Source organism: Dermacentor albipictus, chromosome 7 (genome assembly GCF_038994185.2).
Source record: "Dermacentor albipictus isolate Rhodes 1998 colony chromosome 7, USDA_Dalb.pri_finalv2, whole genome shotgun sequence".
Classification (NCBI taxonomy): Eukaryota; Metazoa; Arthropoda; class Arachnida; order Ixodida; family Ixodidae; genus Dermacentor; species Dermacentor albipictus.
The window spans coordinates 40,334,830-40,354,704 of NC_091827.1; positions in this window are offsets into that span (position 1 = coordinate 40,334,830).

Sequence of the window (19,875 nt, forward strand, 5' to 3'; positions counted from 1 at the left end):
AATTGGATGAAGCCACAACGGTCTACGGTTAAGTCCTCAATCTCAAGGAACGTGTCGTCTCAACTCTAGAGGTCAGGCGCGAAGGTGGTAGAAACCATAGAAGTTAACAAGGAGGTTTACTATATTCGATTTCATTTGGATCACCGGCAACGCTACGAATGCTTTTTTAAATGCTCGCATTCAAGACTGAGAAAGCATGCGTCACACAAGAAAAATCATTATTTGTTTTGCAATGGGACGTAACTTTAATTCTTGTAGTTCAAAATATCAAAGTGAGGAGAGCTATGTGGGTGGCTGCTGTAAAATTATGAAAGACTGCTTACAGCACACTTCTTGTTTCTTCTCGTTGTGTTTGTTTTCAGCGCTGTTTGATCATGAAATATCTTTCTGGCGAAACGTGGCACAAATATTAGGGGATCGGCAATGCAGATATGAACATTCTTTACCCGTTAAGGAGCGCAGGGGCCTTGACAGAATAGGGCACCGCTCGCGCTCACGACTCAAACCGTGCGTTGCGTACTGAAAACACAAAGACGCACGTAAATAGTTAATTTGACGCTGCTTTTTGTCTACAAGTTTTCGTTTATAGTATAAAACGGTTATTCCGTAAAAAGCGTCCCGTAATTCAGAAGAATACACTGCAAAACGCGCACAGTAAGACTTCTGAGACTGCGCTACAAACTACTTGTGTAACATTCAAAGAGTTTGCTACGAAGCAGGTAGTAATGTATGTGTGTCGAAAAGTTTTAAAAGGAAAGCGACAGCGCCTATGCAAGCATTTATTTGTGAAAGAAAAATTTAGCTCCGACTTTGTTCATTGTAAATCGGATTCCTTTTTAAGGAACAATATACATTTCGTGTTAGTAGAAGAAAGTCATGCAGTCCCTTTCTCATAATTCCATTGGTAATGCTGGTGTATACGACTGTTTAGTAAAGATGTTTAGGTAGGTTTACTAAGTATTCTTCAGCGAGGCATGGATTGTGGAAAAATAAATTACTCTTATATATACTTTTGTGGAAACCCGCAAGGTGGAGAGCAGTAATTAGGAATGGAAATTTGAGTCGAACTGTTGTCTTTGCTTCGAGTTGCTGCTGGATTCGACTTCATCCGGCCTGCTAGCCCTCTGGTAAGCTCAGATGGTAGAGCGACTGCCCCGGAAAGGGGGTGGTCCCGGGTTCGAGTTCCGGACCAGGACGAATATTTCTTCAAAGACAAGGCTTTTTCTTTCTAGGAATCCATATGGGTTTCCTTTGCAGCAATATGCTACGTTTGAGTGGATGTCTCATTTTCCCTTTATTAAATAGATTACTCTCTGCATTGTCCAAACGAGGGCCTCGGATGAAAACTTATTCCGGCTCTCCAGGTCCAGGGAGTGCCCTGAAGATTTCACGGCACGTCCCTCTTGCGTTGTAATCTAGAGGAAAGAAAAAAAAGCAGAAGTTCAATTTAGAACAATATGACTGCAGAAGTTTCGCATCTGTTTAATGTGAACCGGACGTATCACTGCAAAAAATGGTTTGCGCATGACCAAAGTCACGTGTAGTAAAGGACAACGGAAACACCTCACATGGGATAATAGCGAATAGGGAAGTTAACTCAAGCCATGTTTTATATGGATGCGTTATTACGGAGTGTTCAACCTCTAGTTATTAAACACTTCGTAAACAATGCGCCGCTTGCAAGCCATGGCCGCACTTTCGCATCTAACATTGCATATCTCCAGCGCCAAATAACAGGTTGGCGTATACTTTGAATCTCATTTTGCGCGTCGAGAAATTCCTTTACAACATCTGGGAGGCTGATGGCCACCCAAAGACTGGCAGCAAGCAAAATCATTATAACATCGCCTAGGACTGAGCAAAATATTCGGGATTGCACTCACAACAAACAAAGCAGATGTCGAACAACCCAACACACCCACACAGCACTTTTTTCACAGTGCCCAACGCTTGATGCAAGAAGTTGTGGAAGATTTTTCTATGAAATGTTGGCGAGCACAGACGTGCTTACACACGTAAACCTTTTTAACAGAGTACGGTCTCAGAACGTGCGCCCATTGGATCCTAAAGCAATTGACCATACATGTAGGCTTTGAAAATATTAGCATCCGTCTTCTGCCGCTGCTTCTATTAGGCTGTCGAGGTAGACAAAGCACTGAACAAAATCTACTTTTGCCATACGTATTCAATTTTGCGTTTGTTCTAACATATAATTGTGTAGCTTCCTTCATCGCCTTTCATTGAACGGTGCTGATCCTCAACTTTGGCTTATTGGTTGGCTAGCTAAAGATCGAAGAAACAGTAAATAATCATCAACCTGTACCATTTTTCACAAAGATTAACACAAATTTCCAACTTGACGTACAGCGTTTGCCTTCAAGCATGAGTTGTCCCGTGTAATAAATGATGGAAATTTAGAACATGCCCCCGTTGTACTTTGTCATGTCACACATGGAAGTCTTGAGAGCAGCTCTTCCGGTCTTTTTGGCAGTACTAGCAGCCCCAGATCTTTTCCTCGTGCCTTTAAGCCTCTGCGAGATTGTTGCCTCCACTGACGTCATCAACGAATTAGGCAAACCCGCCAAACTAAATCGCTGTACTCAGCAGGAACTAACTAGCATAAGAGCAAGTTCTGTTAAAGTTAATTGTCACCAGTAATGTTCCAGACCAATCATGCTTGTAGATGCCTGACCATCTTCCAAGACTAAGAAATAGAGTCGTTCACTAATAAACAACAAATTACATCAGTCAAGTTTCAGATTCCGCACAGCTGCTCTCTCCTCGAACATTCTCAGCCTAGTTGCAGTTCAGAGGTATTACAATTGCTTTATTCAACCACTCCTGGTAACGTATATCGTTCTCCTGTTGGGAATACGCGAGTTGGAACCTCGTTTCATTGTCTGAAAAACCGCATGTCTTGTGATGCAGGTGACTCAGATTGTGCCTTTCAAGCGTATTATCGACTTCATAGCACCTTTGTTGGCTCATGTTTCCTACCTTTATTTTACAACAGCCAGTCTTCCCACTGAAATGCAAGTCGCCAAGGCAATTCCGAGTTGCCAGGAATAACGTTCCTAATTATAGACCTATATCTTTACTTCCGCTTATGTTACGGAACTAGAGAAAATCACTGTAATGCAAGGAGGTATGCTGGGGCCTTTTTATTTCTTTCATATAATAATGATGCATATATTTACTCTGATGCATTTTATGGTATATATTCCCACCACATCACTGTATTTCTGGCCGGTAAGGATCCAGGATCCTGACAAATTATTTAGAAAAAGCTCATGAAATGCTTCACAAAATTTTCTTGAGAGAACAAAAGCTGTGATGTTCCGTACGAAGGGTAAAGGTGTACTGTGTTCTGAATTTTTCAGTTTTCCTTCAAATAACCAAGAAATTGTGCCAGCTTTCATAGCCCTCGATGTTTGGTTTACGGAGAAGTTGCTGTACACTGCGCATGTCACCCATGTTCGTTTAGCCACCTCTCATTTTGTGTCGCCTATAGCGTAACAATCATACCGTGAATAATAAAATTACACTGCTGCTTTTTAAATCTGCATTCATGTCTCACTTGAACTACGGGCAAGTTCATGGAGCACCGCTACAGATGCATCTACCGAAACAACTTGTCCTTAAAAGTGATGTTACATACAATTACAACTTAGCCCTAGACCCCCCCGCGGTGCCACTTTTCAGTACTATTGATTTTCCAAAGGCGTTTAATTTCTATAAATTACGGTTAGCTTTACGATACAAATATAAAGTAAAAAAATTCAGCTACGATTACGACGCTCCTTAACGCGAATTTGGAACGTCCCTACGTTTTGAATTCTCGGTATATTGTGGCCAAGAATTTGATTCTGAACTACAGTGTTCTCTTGGCGGCGGCGCTCAGAGTCTGCTCGGCCAGCTTGTTTAACAGCAGTGGCATACGAAGCATTTTCACTGGTTGTCTCGCTCATTTTTTAGAAAGAAAGCTTGAAGGCGGGAACACGTGGCAGACGTGGAGCACATTCTCCAGCAGTGGTGTCGCGCGCGAAGTAGCGCATGCGCCGTGGGCACGAAGCTCACGCCAGTGCTTTGATTTATTAAATGGTATTGGTTGATGCGCTCGCCGCATGCCTGGTCACCGCCGTGGAGGACGTATCGGGCGGCACTCCGCTATCCTCCTCACCCTTTCTGCATACTCTTCTACTCCGCGTTCCTCCTCGCCCTTTCGCCATGTTCTCCTACACCGCTTTCCTCCTCACCCTTTCGCCACACATTTCCACTCCGCTTTCCTCCTCGCCCTTTCACCATGTTCTCCTACAGCGCTTTCCTCCTCATCCTATTGCCATGCTCTCTCACGCCGCTTTTCTCCTTGCCCTTTCGTCATACTCTTCCACTCCGCTTTCCTCCTCATCCTTTCGCCATACTCTTCTGCTCCGCTTTCCTCCTCGCCCTTTCACCATGTTCTCCTACGCCGCTTTCCTCCTTGCCCTTTCGCCATACTCTTCTACTCCGCTTTCTTCCTCACCCTTTCGCCATATTCTTCTGCTCCGCTTTGCTCCTCGCCCTTTCACCATGTTCTCCTACACCGCTTTCCTCCTTGCCCTTTCGCAATACATTTCCACTCCGCTTTCCTGCTCATCCTTTCGCCATACTCTTCTGCTACGCTTTCCTCCTCTCCCTTTCACCATGTTCTCTTACGCCGCTTTCCTCCTTGCCCTTTCGCCATACTCTTCTACTCCGCTTTCTTCCTCACCCTTTCGCCATACTCTTCTGCTCCGCTTTGCTCCTCGCCCTTTCACCATGTTCTCCTACACCGCTTTCCTCCTTGCCCTTTCGCCATACATTTCCCATCCGCTTTCCTCCTCACCCTTTTGCCATACTCTTGTACTCCGCTTTGCTCCTCGCGCTCTCATCGCTCTCGCCATCTTTCATCCGCTGCTGCGCTCCGCGTTGGCTCTTTCATCCTTCGCTCTACTCATTTGCTGGGATTATGCTTCAATATATACTCTGTGGCACACGAAAAACTTCGAGAAGAGCTCGCACAAGTTATGGTACGCAAATTTTATAAAACGCAATGGCCTCGGCTTTAAATGACATATCGCGGAGTGAAATTAATATGGTCTGTACGGCGAATATTCTACTTAAAAAGTTGTAACAAACATTAGTCAGTGTTTCTTTAGTCGGTGTGGAGGAAAACGGTTTTATAGTTCTTATGTACTCCTTTGGGAGCTACTGAGGTAACGCTTCCTCCTAAGTCTCTCTTGGATTTGTACGCTGTGCCAGTTCTGGAAACCGAAACACTTGCGATCTAAATTGATCAGCAGCTTTGTCCGGAGAATATCACTGAACACTATACAAAATACGCAATGGTAATGAAAGTCAGCGCTACATAAAGTAAAGAGACTTACTCGTGCAACGACTCATGCACTGCACACATGTTGGAAAACTGTTAGCAGTGCGTGCACATTGGCCGACCGGAAGCCGCTGGCAGATGCTGAGTGTAGAATTAAAGAACCATGTGGAACGCCCCCAGCACCATTGAGGATTTGGGTCTTCGCTGCAGACAATTTTTCTCCTATATGGTGCTGCAAATGGCGCAGAAACAAGTAGTGATGAAATGAAAAATTGCATAACGAGAAATCTTTCTAAAACACAATTTTTTTTCACTTCATACCAGTAACTAAGTCGTTGGTGCCTGAAAGGAACACCAACATGGAGGTGTAATAAATAATACAGCAAGCTGCGCTAGTCATAACTTGTACACCTGACAGATTTCAAGTACTTCAAAAGAAAAAAAGATAGAGCCGCGTAGAAGTACAGAGAAAGAGCAACAGGACAGGAAGGACGCTGATCTGTTGAGCTGCACGCTGGCTCAGTGTACTTCCTGGGTTACCATTATTGTGCTCTCTTCTTTTATCGCGTCATTTCCTTTTTTGACTGGAAGAGCTGGAAATCCATGCCATCGTGCAGTAAGGAGCTTGCTTTAAGAATTCTCTTTAGTCAAGGCATAGTAAAAATAAATTCACATGTTGCTGAAGCTAAAGTGCCAAGTAAAGTTGTAAAGTTGAGATTCCGCGCACCTTTAAAAGAACTGGGACTTCTGTGTCGCACGGAATGCGTGAGCGAGGCGGAAACCACAGTTAGACTCGCAACTTTGGGCTCAGCACAAGAACTAACTCACATTCGTAAGCGCTCATGGTATATACCTCTGAATTTCCATATTAAACTAAAGTTCCGAGTACGGCTATAGGGAAACTCAATTTCACGTCATTCGCTCTCCTGGCTCGTGACGTCAGCCCTGCTGTGACGGTGACGACTTCTCCAGAGATGGCGCACCATCGCTGGAATAGCGCCCATGAACCCGCTCAGAAGGACAGCGCCGCGGGCCAAGAGGCTTTGGTAGTGCGGTGGTCTTGCCGTGAAATTGTCCCTCGTCAACGGGCACGTGGGCTTGGGAGGACGTCAACGCAATAAACCACGCTAATACATACCCTCTTTTTTGCACATGAGCACAATTTTTTTTGAAAGACCAATGGTGTGCAGTTCAACCTCGTTGGGTGCAGAATGCCCACCGCCTCGCACAAAACCTTTGCAGTTTGTGCGCGACGACGGGCGGTTTCTCGCAAGAAGCAACGGCAGCAAAATGCCTGCTTCGGTGGCCGTATCTAACAACGGGAAAATAGTTATAACGCATATTTCGTTGGTGAGAATACCAAAACTGTTTTGGCCGCGAAAATAATCTTTTTTTGTGTGTGTTTACTTACGTAGGCATGTGGCCTGGCACATTCTTTCAGAATCGAATTGGTTCTCATTTCCACCACAACCGCCATAGTTGAAAATTTTGCAAGTCCTTGATCGAAAATCATAAAACCATCTTGGTATGCGGGCTCGGCAGACGCCAGTCTCGGGCAGTTGCTCACAGGCATTCGGTCTTCCCGTTTGGGCTGAAAATTAATGAAGGGATTTCAGTTACCATGAAACTGTCGAGATCAATAAAGTCTATTTGGTATTTATGGAAATAAAAGGCTGTTGTTCATACGTGGTGTTTCTTCAATAATATTTTTGGATAATGCACATGTGAAATGTTCAGAATGGCAAAAAGAAAACGTGTTGGGGCAAGATTAGAGAAGAATGACGTATAAAGATATCACATCTCATTTCGGGTCACACTCGAAGGAAGAAAAATGCATGAGTTGAAGGCTCACGATAAAATATATGGCAGAAATTACGGTAAATTCCAAGAAAAGGTATAATCGTGACATGAACAAAATGTTTGCGCGAACATTTGAGCCGGTGATCTTGTGTCCACGTAAAACCAAATGTGAAGCTAGACCCGTTAAAAATTGAAGAATTTGAAAGAGGAACGGGTGTATTGGGGAAATATGGAACACTTTATTTCGAGGTGTTATTTCGGCATTGAAAGTTTTTTTGAGATCAGTTGTCACAATGAGATATTTCGACGAGTAGAAAGGGAATTTAAAATCACTCGTCACTGTGGCGTACTGGGGTGAGTGGTGAGGCGTTATGGCAACGCCGATCCAGTGTTACAGGTAAAAATTAAATTGACAGCCATGGTTCGATGCTCTCGAATTGTAGCTTTCGAAAGCAGAATCCCCTGTTCTTACAAGCTGCTGTCTCTATCAAAGTATCGTGCTATTTAGGTTTTGTCAGAGCCATTATGCAAAAGATGATAACAATTTTTGCTGCTCTAAATTAGGAAGAGTTGCCCAGGGTTTTACCACAAATATTTCTTATAAGTACAACTTACGACTCGACACAGCTACAGTTATACCGCATACGAATGGGCAGGATAACACTCAAATGAAAATAATAGTGCTCTCGAAAAATGCAGCATCACCCTTCTCACATGATTACACCATGCGAAATGTACTGCACATTTAAGTTATTTTTTTATTAAAGAACTAACATGTCTTAAGACTCGCTCTATTGAAATATGTATAAAGCTTGTCATGAAGCTTTAGAAAATATTGTGGTCAGTGCAATGCAGGGTAATGTGCGCTCTTCAAGCGCCATAAAAAATCATATTTTTTGTGTTGCAACTGATCAAACGCGCATGGCATGGTCAATAGGTCGGTGGAAATGGCAGTCTTAGCTATTGCCGAATTTATCACATTTTTGAATGCATGGTGCTAGGGAATGATACCAACGCTGAAAATCCTATCAACTGACTAAGACTTTGCCTGCGTACACAAGAAGCAGGATCCTACGCAGATTGACACTTCTATGGCACTGCCGGTCCTCAACACAGCGCGATATCTAAAGCCGTACAAATGTGTGTTAAATAAATTGAGCTGCGTAAATAAAGTGTTTGGAAACGAAAACTAATTCGCAAATGTGCCATAAGTAGGAGGAAACTACGATTATGGCTGAAGAATCCTTTAACGCTCAAGTACACCGCACGAGAAAAAGCAGCGTCATTGCCTCATATCTAAAAGAAATCGAAGTTGAAATAATAAGTAGGAAATTTAGTGTCGTCTTTATGAAGTTGTTGCTTTGGTCATAAAGTTATAAAATATAGCCAGTAGCCTAAAGCTCAGCAGAAACTTTACAACTTTGCCTATTAGAACAGCAGCGTAAATTAGCAACATACAGTGCAAAAAGAGGGGACCTCGATCTGTCTCTTTTCTCCGCCTCTTGTCCTTCACTGGGTACTGTCGTACGTGTTCACTGTAGGCGCAGAAGTAGGTACGTGCCACGTTTGAATGAAATTCTATAGAATAAACTGCCGACTTGCAGCACCAGTATAAGTTGATTTGCTCTCTGCTGGTCTTCAAATAACCTTTTGATGCCAACTTGGGTAACTGGGTATGTTCGTATAGGCTCATGCCGCTGTTAAAAAAATTAAATTATGGGGTTTTACGTGCCAAAACCACTTTCTGATTATGAGGCACGCCGTAGTGGAGGACTCCGGAAATTTCGGCCACCTGGGGTTCTTTAACGTGCACCTAAATCAAATTTAACTGGTGTTTTCGCATTGCGGCCCCATGGAAATGCAGCCGCCGTGGCCGGGATTCGATCCCGCGACCTCGTGCTCAGCAGCCCAACACCATAGGCACTGAGCAACCATGGCGGGTTGAATAAATATCTTTAATACTGAGTTTGGTCACTAGGTACGTGCCAATAGGGGTCCGCTCTTCAATTGACATATTGACATTAACTTGGGTAACTAGGTGTGCGCCACCTGCAAGCGAGAGAACAGTTCTCAGCGTTCACAGGCACCGGCGCACGATGCTTCTAATCTCGGAAGCCACGCGTGGGTTTCTCCGCTGTGCCACTGGATCGCACGGGGTGTCCAGAAAGAAGCGCAAGAAGGGAGCCCGGTTGCCGGATGATACAGTTCCCAGCGTTCGCACGCACCGACGCACCTTGCGTTTCGGAGGCCACGTGCAAGCTTTGCGGCGGCGGCACTAGATGACGCCGTGTGTTTTTTTAAGAAGCGCGAAAGATAATTCCCGCTTCAGTACATGCTTCATACATGACCTGTTTCGATGGTGGCAATTGGTTGTGTCGCTATACTTAATCAATGGTAAGTGCTCTGCTGCCGACAGCTATCGTGAGATAGTTATTATCGCAGTTTTGTTCCAATAAATGGCGGCGCACTTTAAGCACTTTTTGCTGGAATGCGGACATTACTGTAGCTTCGAGGTATACTGGCCAAGTTTCACAATTTTAGAGGCATTCAACACGCAATTGTTGTTGAACGAAATTTCGAAGTAATTTCACAGCTTATAGGGGGGAGGGGGGGGGCTTGTGCATACAACTGTGGTTCCAGAAGTACTGACGTAGTGTCATGATTTCTCGCAGAAAATATCTAGCGTATTGTTGCTCCAAGAAACGCTGTTCCAGTTTCACAGGCTTTAAGAAGCAGTGTGGGCAGAATTGTTAAGTGGCTCTGTCCATTTCCCAGCAATCACTGCCCGATTCGCACACAATTGTTGCTCAAACATCTGCTCGCGTTGGCAAGGAGCCTCCTCAGCATGGCTATCGAATGTATTAACGCGTTAGCGTCAAGGGCGACCGTGTCGCAGAAAAGCCGGCGCTGGCATATTGCGTCCAGCATCCAGTGTCGTACGTCGTTTCGGCAAGAACAACAACTTCAAGCCGCGCATACGCAGGCCCTCGATGTGGCACAAATAAGTAGCTGAGATAATCGAATTTCTCGAACTAAAACACGTAGAAATATTGTTAAATTACTACTTACACACAAGCTACAGACACGATAGCGTCGGATTGTAACTTGAAAACGCGAGATAACATAATTCTGTTACGCTTAAACTAAAAAAGAAAGCATAAAGCACAAGCCCATTTCCCAGCGTTCTACAAATCATAGATTGGCAATGGCCTCCCAGCTTTGTACATGCTTATCTCAAAGGCCATAAAGCGGCGCGCCTGGTTTCTTGCAACGGCTTCAGATGGCACTCGCCTCCACCTAATCGCGGCCTATGCAAGCGGCTGCGTTTCTACCAGAAGCTTCGTCTGCCTGCGTAGAGTTCACCACCAGCGTTTCGCGGTAAACATTACGGTTACATACGCTCCAGTTTCCATGAAGCGTAAGTATTAAGAAATCTTTGAATGCTCTCGCGCTCAAGTCATAAAGGCGAAGTTCAAGCGTCCTGCAAGTTTTTTGATAGTTAATCTGAAAGCAGGAAGAAAGGTGCCAGTTCAGAATTTTGTTTTACGTCTAGGACAACAGAGTGCAGTTGCTTGGCAGTGCTATGAGTTGTCACTATGATACTTGTTAAGTAGTCGAAACCTCGTGTAACTTATACACTAGCGTGCGGCATGCTACAAGTGACTATATTTCCAGGATTTTTTGCGAGACGTGGCAGTGTGTTCTTTAAATAGAGATTTGCGTTATTGAAACGTTATTTTCGATTGTCACTTGCAGGGCATGCTGCATAAGCAGCAGGGCACATGCTCCTGACGGAACTATCGGTGGGCTATTTAGAGAAAATGGCACCCAGAATCATAAATTCACACGTGGCTCAGTCTTGCCTGCTACGCGAGCCAAGCAATAACGCGACCACTTCACGCAGGCTCTAACGGACAAGTTCGCATTTACACGACTGGAGCGCACTCGCGGAATGCGCATGAATTCTCTTATGAGCATTCCGCATAAATTTCGCATAAATTACGCCTGTCAACCGCATGTGCGTAGCATTCGCTTGTGATTACAAGGATTAGCAGTTCGAGGTATTTACCGGGGGCGTTTTTTAGACCATAGGGAGTTGTTAAAAACTGAACTGCAGCAGATAGCATAATTCTAGTCATTGAGTTGGATTACTCGGAGAGACAGAACTTGCTTGCGCGACTAATTAAAACAGTACTGCACCTATAAGGATTACTTTACAACATATATTAGAATTAACGAATTGTAGCCGGTGAGTTCGGAACGTGCATCGAACCAAAGAAATTTTCACAATGAAATCACTTTTGTGATACTTATTCCCAAAATATGCAATGAAACACATGGCCGTCGCTTTACTTATGCGCTTCAATGCGTAAAGTGGCGGTTTGTTAAAAAACATTTCTGATTGTGTTGAGAAAGAAATGAATTAAGAAAAAGAAACGGAAGAATGAAAACAAGAGAACTGCAACAATACTGTTTTTTACCGCAAGTTCCAAATAGCTTACCTGGAAACTCAAAGGTTCCTTAGAGGTACTTGCAAATTGGACATGCTCTGCAAACGCCCGTGTTGTCTTTATGTGCCTCCGTATTGTGTGTGTTTTAACTTGCGGCAAATACATGTATTCTTTGCAAACTAATTGGCTACAATTCGTAAATTGCAATGTGTGCCATAAAGTATTAAATGAAAAAAGTTAAATAGCGAATTTTGTTTTACGTCTTTCAATATGTACTTCGATATCTCGGGCGGGTATGTCCGACGTTTCCACTATTTGAGCTAAAGGACTACAATTATGATATCTGGCACGGGAGATCGTTCAGAATTGTAATGTATAAAAGGGACTCCGTCTATACCTTTGTGATTTCATTTGTCAAGGAATACGCGCTCGTTCAGTATGCGGTTCACAATAATACTTGACTTCCATGAATACTCAAGTGGCTCTTGCAGATTTTTGGTGCATTGTGACAGCACAACACGAATGGGCTCAGTCAGTTTCCTTTGTGAATTATCAGGCGTCAAAAAGAAAGAAGTACGCGAACGCGGAAGGTACCACTAAAAATATTGTGTGTTGCCTTGGTCACAATAACAAGTACAATCATTTATTGCAGGGAAATGAGGATCATTAAACTTACGTAGACACGTCGCTTCGCACATTCCTGGCGTGTCGAATCGATTCTCGTTCCCTCCGCAACCGCCATAGTTGAATTCTTCACAGGAGTAAGTTTGAGGATTATAAAACCAGGCTGGTATACGGGCTCGGCAGGGGCCAGTTACGGGTGGTTGATAGCAGATGGTCGGCCTTCGCATTTGACCTGAAAAATTATGGTCTCGTTAACACGACTACGCGAATGCCGTCATCTGTTAGCTCGTCCCTATGATTTGGGACGATTGGGAGTGCTCTACTGTGTACACTGACTAGAAGAATACTTTATAGTTTAGGTACGAGAATTATTGCTGAGATCTTTTCAGTGGGCCCTATGAGATCTTTGGCATGCAAGAAAATGAGAAAAAAAGTAGCCCTGATTGGTTTGGCTTTTTGTGGTTAGGTGGCTACTGAAACAGTAGAAACTGTTCGAAAACGAAACTCATGGGCAAATGCCCGCGCAGGAGCTGCAGACTCACACCTTTCCCTCCCCTTATCTCCCCCACCGTATTAGTCCCTCCATTTACCTTTCTCCCTCTTGTAAATTCTGCGTGTCTCCCAATGCAAACTTAAACCACATCATATGGGGTTGCTCTAGGCACCCCCTTCCACCTTTCCTCAAGAAATTATTATCTAATAAGGAGCAGCGGGAGTCTGCCTTGTGCAGCTCGAGGCTTGACCTTCAGGAGGCCATCCTGGAGTGGGCTCAGACGATAGACGAGGCCTACTTCAAGTAGTTCCTCCCCCACCCTCTATCCCGTTGCCCCTTTCCCTTTAATGAGGGATAAATAAAGTTTTTCATTAATTCATTCCGAAACGATCGCAGGGGCACGAGGAGGCGAGGGGAACTTGTCACCGTAAACGAAAATATATCATATACATCTGGTAACATTTTGTCCGATCTTGAAATCCTATGGCTTAAATGCCACGCCGCACCCCATTCAATTTTACTTGGCGTTTGCTATAGGCCCCTTCATAGTACTCCAGACTTCTCTTTCAAGCTAAATAACACCTTAAGTGAAATAATGACCAAACACCCCAACATGCACGTAATTCTATTTGGAGACTTTAATTTTCCTAATATCAAATGGTCAAGCCGGCCTGCACCAATGGCTACATCGCATTCTACACCTTGTAGACCTTGTATTACCAACTAATCTCGAGAGCGTGTCATCCATCGTGTATCTTCACGAAATCAGTCACCATAAAGTCAACAAAGTCGACTTCGTAATTAAACCCGTTCTGACTCCGACTGTTAAAAAGACTATTCGTTTGTATCAAAAGGGCAATTATCAAGCAAATAATCATGAACTAACGCAATTTTACCCCAGTTTTGCAAGTGCCCTTCCTTCTCATACCATGGGTGAAGATGGGCTTTCAAAGAGAAAGTATACAATCTGGTTGGCAAATACATTCCCCAAGATAACATTCATTCCGATTGAGCACAACCCTAGTTCAATACAGCACTGAAGCGATTAGAAAACGAGAAAAAAACGTCTCTTCCGCGCAGCCAAGTGCCGTAACACCCCTGGTGCATGGAGTAAACACAAAGCCGCTGAAACGGCCTATTTGGAAGCCATATATCATGCCAAAAGCTCATTCTTTTATTCTGATGTGCCAAACATGCCGAACATGCTTATGAACGGCCCAAAAAATTCTGGCAAGCCACAGGACACGCGAGCTATTAATTACCCTATCGAATGAATCAGTTGAGGCCCTAACCGACGTTGGATGTGCTCACTGTTCAACACCACCTTTGCTTCTGTTTTTACTAAAGAAACTGAAAAGTCATTTTCTATTCCCCATGCGAACATTCAATGTATCATATCACCAATTGGATTTTTTTCATCTGGCATTTTCTCCCTCATAGACAATATTAAACTTTCATCAGCAGCTGGTGTGGACGACATTACGTTTAAACTTCTAAAAAGCGTTAACCATAGTTGTGAAGCATATCTCTGTCTTCTATTTCCACAGCCAGTTTAAACAGGCGTGCTACCTCCAGATTGGAAACGCGGGAAGGTCATTCCAGTTCAGAAATCGGGCAACAAACACTCGCCATTAAATTATTGCCCAATCTCATTACCCAGTGTACCCTGCAAAATCATTGGACATATTATCTATACACATATCATGGAATTTCTTGATGCCAACCATTTTTTTCATCCTGCGCAGCATGGCTTCAGGAAAGGTTTTCCCTACCAAACGCAGCTAGCTATGTTCGTTTACTACCTGCATGTAAACCTTGACTCTAACTTCCTGACTGACACCATCCTGCTAGATTTGGCCAAAGCTTTTGAGAAAGTTCCACATGAGCGTCTACTATTAAAAATTGGCGCGTTACATCTTAGTGACGATATCTTAGCATGGAGAACAGAATTCTTAAGTAACCGTTCACAATCAGTCTTTGTCAAAGATTAAACATATTGTCACGCTCTAACACAAGAATAAGTGACAGTAGGATCAGCCAGAGATGAAAAATGCCGAGCACTGAGCGACGGTTCTCCAGCTGGTGCGGGATCTTCGACTTTGTCGTCTTCTTCGCCGTTTTGCTGGGCACGCAATGCTGAATGTTCGCTGGCTCAAAACACCAGGTGGCATTATTCCCCCTCCCTATGAAGCATCGACTCGATGCTCAAACACAAGACGTACACGAAAGGTACGCGCATTAGGTAGGACATAAAAAAAGGGGGGGAAAACGCGCTAGCACACATACGGGCATGCACACGAGGCAAAAAAATGGGTTCTGTCGGCGGGAGCAAAAAAAGAAAAAAAAAATCACTTCGCAGTTCTTTGGAGGACGACGCGACGACAGCAAAAAAACAAGAGTTTGTTTCACCAGTAGACTTAACATCACCGTGCAAAATACGGCTTGAGGCGGACGACATGTACAGTCTCTGCGCGTGGTAAACGCGCTTGGGCGATGGTAGGTCTCCGTCTGGAATCACTTCATAGTTCACGTCGCTTACACGCCTTAGTACTGTGTATGGTCCGAAGTACTTGCTCAGGAGTTTCTCGCTGAGGCCTCGCCGTCTAATGGGGGTCCAAACCCAAACTTGGTCACCAGGCTCATAGGTAACTTGTCGATGGTGAAGATTGTACCTTATGGCATCTGTACACTGCTGCTGTCTTATGTGGACACGGGCCAGTTGACGTGCTTCCTCGGCACGCTGAACGTACTCCTCGACGCCAGGAGCTAACTGGTCGAGCTGATCAATGTCTTCATATGGAATCATGGCGTCTAGCATAGTTTGAACATCTCGACCATAAACGAGGTGAAACGGCGTAAATCGTGTAGTTTCCTGTGTGGCAGTGTTGTACGCAAACGTTACGTACGGCAGGATTTCGTCCCACGTTTTGTGCTGCACATCGACGTACATAGAGAGCATGTCTGCCAGTGTTTTGTTTAGTCTTTCTGTCAAGCCGTTAGTCTGAGGGTGGTATGCAGTGGTCTTTCGATGAGTCGTGTAACTCAACTTCAAGATGTCGTCCAGAAGCTTCGCCGTAAATGCCGTCCCTCGGTCAGTGATGATGAATGATGGTGCGCCATGCCGAAGCACAATGTGGTGCATAAAGAACTGGGCAACTTCCGATGCTGTCCCGCGTGGTAGTGCCTTCGTCTCAGCGTAACGCGTCAAGTAATCAGTTGCGACAATGATCCACTTATTGCCGGAGGAAGACAAGGGAAATGGTCCAAGAAGGTCCATTCCAACTTGATCAAACGGCGTACGCGGAGGGTCGATTGGTCGTAGAAGGCCGGCAGGCTTGAAGGGTGGCGACTTTCGGCGCTGGCATTCACGGCATCCTTTCACGTAGCGTTTGACGCAAGCAGTCAAGCCAGGCCAGTAGTACATTTGCCGTACCCTGTCCAGAGTCCTTGAGTAACCCAAGTGACCAGATGTTGGCTCGTCGTGGCAGGCTAATAGGATGTCGTCGCGAAGGGCTTGAGGCACTACTAGAAGATGTGGCTTGTCGCCGGCACCTGTGTTTCTTTTGTATAAGATGCCCTCTCGAAGGCAAAATGACGACAACCGTCGCGAAAGTGGGCGAGGAATGGGCGCGATGCCGCCTTCTAAGTGATCAATGATGGGCCTTAACTCAGCGTCCGATCGTTGTTCAGCGAGCAGGTCCGGTCTGCTGAGGGCTCCCAGGAAGGCGCTGTCGTCTTCCTCGTCAGGATTCTGAGATGAAACAGGTGCTCTTGATAGCGTGTCAGCATCTTCATGTTTCCTACCGGACTTGTATACGATGGTGATGTCAAATTCCTAGAGTCGCAGACTCCAACGTGCCAATCGTCCAGAAGGGTCTCGGAGGTTGGTCAACCAGCACAAAGCGTGATGATCGGTCACCACTTTAAATGGCCGCCCGTAGAGATACGGCCTAAACTTTGTAGTAGCCCAAATAACCGCAAGGCACTCCTTCTCTGTGGTGGAATAATTGGACTCTGCCCGTGACAGAGTGCGGCTCGCGTAGGCGATAACTCGTTCGGTTCCGTCTTGCCATTGCACCAGGATAGCTCCGAGACCGATATTGCTGGCGTCAGTGCGTACTTCTGTGTCAGCATCCTCATCAAAATGACCGAGCACGGGAGGAGAAGACAATCGACGTTGTAGCTCCGCAAAGGCAGTCTGTTGTTCATCAGTCCAGAGGAATGGTACGTCGTCACGTGTAAGGCGAAATAGCGGCTCTGCAATCTTCGAAAAATTTTCAATGAAGCGCCGATAGTAGGCACATAAGCCCAAAAACCGTCGGACACTTTTCTTGTTGGTTGGAGTGGGAAAAGCAGCTACGGCATCAGTCTTCTCGGGATCGGGCCGAACACCTGCCGCGCTCACGACGTGACCAAGGAACTTCAGTTCCTCGTAACCGAAATGGCATTTCTCTGGCTTGAGTGTAAGGTCAGCCGATCGAATGGCTTCGAGTACATTCCGAAGGCGTCGAAGGTGCTCGTCAAAAGTCTCCGAAAAGATAACGACATCATCGAGATAGACGAGGCAGCTTTTCCATTTGAGGTCAGCGAGAACTGTATCCATCATTCGCTGGAATGTGGCTGGCGCGGAACAGAGGCCGAAAGGGAGTACTCTAAATTCGTAAAGGCCGTCCGGAGTCACAAACGCAGTTTCTCACGGTCCCGCTCATCTACTTCACTTTGCCAGTAGCCACTTTTCAGATCGATAGAGGAGAAATACTTCGCGCGCCTCAGTCTACCCAGAGAATCGTCGACACGAGGCAACGGGTACACGTCTTTCTTTGTGACGTTGTTTAGCTTCCGGTAGTCAACACAAAACCGAAGCGTGCCATCTTTCTTTTTAACGAGAACGACTGGCGATGACCAGGGACTGCATGAAGGCTGTATTACGCCGTCTTGAAGCATTTCCTTCACCTGCGTTTGAATCGCATGTCGTTCGGTCGGGGAAACACGATAAGGCTGTTGCCGTACGGGGGACACGTCGTCATAAGTGATGATACGGTGTTTCGTAATCGACGTTTGACGTATCTTCGACGACCGTGCAAAGCAAGAGTGGAACTGGAGCAACAGCTCACGGAGGTGTTGTTTGTTCTCTTCAGGAAGCGTAGGACTAATGTCGACGTTGCGTATAGATGGTTCAGCATTGTTGATTGCCTCGGAAACAAAACACTCCGTGACGTCGGCGATCGGGTCGGCGTAGGCGATGACAGTACCGGGGAAAAGGTGCCGGTGTTCGTAGCTGAAGTTCGTGACAAGAACCGCACAGTGGCCATCATGGAGATCAATAAGGCTTCTTGCTACGCAAACACCTTGAGAAAGCAGGAGAGAGCGATTGCTTTCTGCGACCGCTTCACCGTGTAAGAGTCTGTCACATGCCACCTGAACCACGACACTTGCACGTGGTGGTAACGTGACAGCGTCGTCGACGAGACGAAGAGGTGCTCGAGGGTGGATGGTGTTGGTCGTCGCTGCCGCGCTCTTTGTCGAGAAAGTGACGAGGCGTTGGCGAATGTCGATGATAGCTCCGTGCTCCCGGAGAAAGTCCATGCCGATGATTAGGTCTCGAGAACAGTGAGGGAGAATGCTCAAGCTGGCAACAAACGTAGAGCCGCGAATCTGTATTCTTGCCGTGCACATGCCGAGTGGGGTGACGATGTGCCCGCTAGCTGTACGAACTGGCGCTTGATTCCAAGGCGTTGTCACTTTCTTCAGAAGGGTGGCCAGTTTTTCGCTGATTATAGAATAATCCGCTCCAGTGTCCACTAAAGCAGTCAATTCGCGACCGTCGAGGAGTACAGGAATGTCCAAGGAAATTCTTTTTCTGTAATCAGCAGGTACCGTCGTCGTCGATGTATCGTCGGTCCGCGTACGCGTCAGTAGGGGTCCTTGAGCACGTCCAGTCTGAGCGGCCTCGCCCACGATGGTCGCTGTGGTTAGTTTTCCCGGCGCGGGCTGGGCGACCGACCCCGCACCACACTCGAATACGTACGGCGAGTCGGAGAAAACCGCCGCGGCGAAGGGGAGCGTGACTGGTGTCGAGTTGATGGGGATCTGCACTGTTGGGCAACGTATTGTTCAATTTCAGGAGGACGCTGGCCGAACCTAGGTCGTGGCAAGTTTGCTGAAAATCCGCGTAGTCCGAGCTCTCGATAGGAGCACTGTCGGTAGACGTGCCCAGCTTCGCCACAGTGAAAGCAAAGGGGACGGCGATCAGGTGCCCGCCACACGTCTGATTTCCTTGGGGCCTGTCGGTGGTCCTGGTAATACGAGGCCGCTTGGACGGGCTGTAGCATGGCCGGGCACGCGGTGCGAAGTGGGGAGGGAGGTGGGGCAGGTTGCCTCAAAGCTTGCGCATACGACAGGGAGCTGTCAGTTCTTAGTGGTCGAGCTTCGGTGTTGAAGGGTGGTTCTCTTAGCGCTTGCTGGACTTCGTCACGAAGAACGCTGGACAAGGAGTTGAGCGCCGGCTGTGAGGGTACCGACAGCTTCTGGAGTTCTTCGCGGATAACGGAATGAATGAGCTCTCGAAAGAAATCGACGCGGCCCCCGAGAGCTCCGAAGAAGTCCGTAGGTGAGGCAGCGTTCACTTGGAGTTCGTATGATGGTGCCCGCTGCCGAAGCGTGTGTTCAATGGTGACGGCCTCGGAAAGAAATTCTGACACAGTCTTGGGAGGACTGCGCACGAGACCGCCGAATGGCTGCTCTTTCACTCCGCGCATCAGGTACCGCACCTTCTTTTCTTCCGACATGCTGGGGTCGGCTCGTCGAAAGAGACGCGTCATGTCCTCGACATACATTGCGACACCTTCGTTCGGCATTTGTATACGGGACTGAAGATCACGCTCAGCTCGCTCCCGGCGATCAGAGCTCGCATACGTCTCAAGAATCCGGCGTTTGAATTCTGCCCATGAATTTAGGGCATCTGCACGGTTCTCGTACCAAACACGTGCACCATCGTTAAGGCTGAAATATACGTTTTTAGGTTTCTCTGCGTCATCCCACTTGTTGAACGCGGCAACACGTTCATAGTGGACCAGCCAGTCTTCAACATCCTCATGTATGGCGCCGTGGAAGGGATTTGGCGTTCGCGGGTTCAGCAGCGTACAATGAATCGGCGT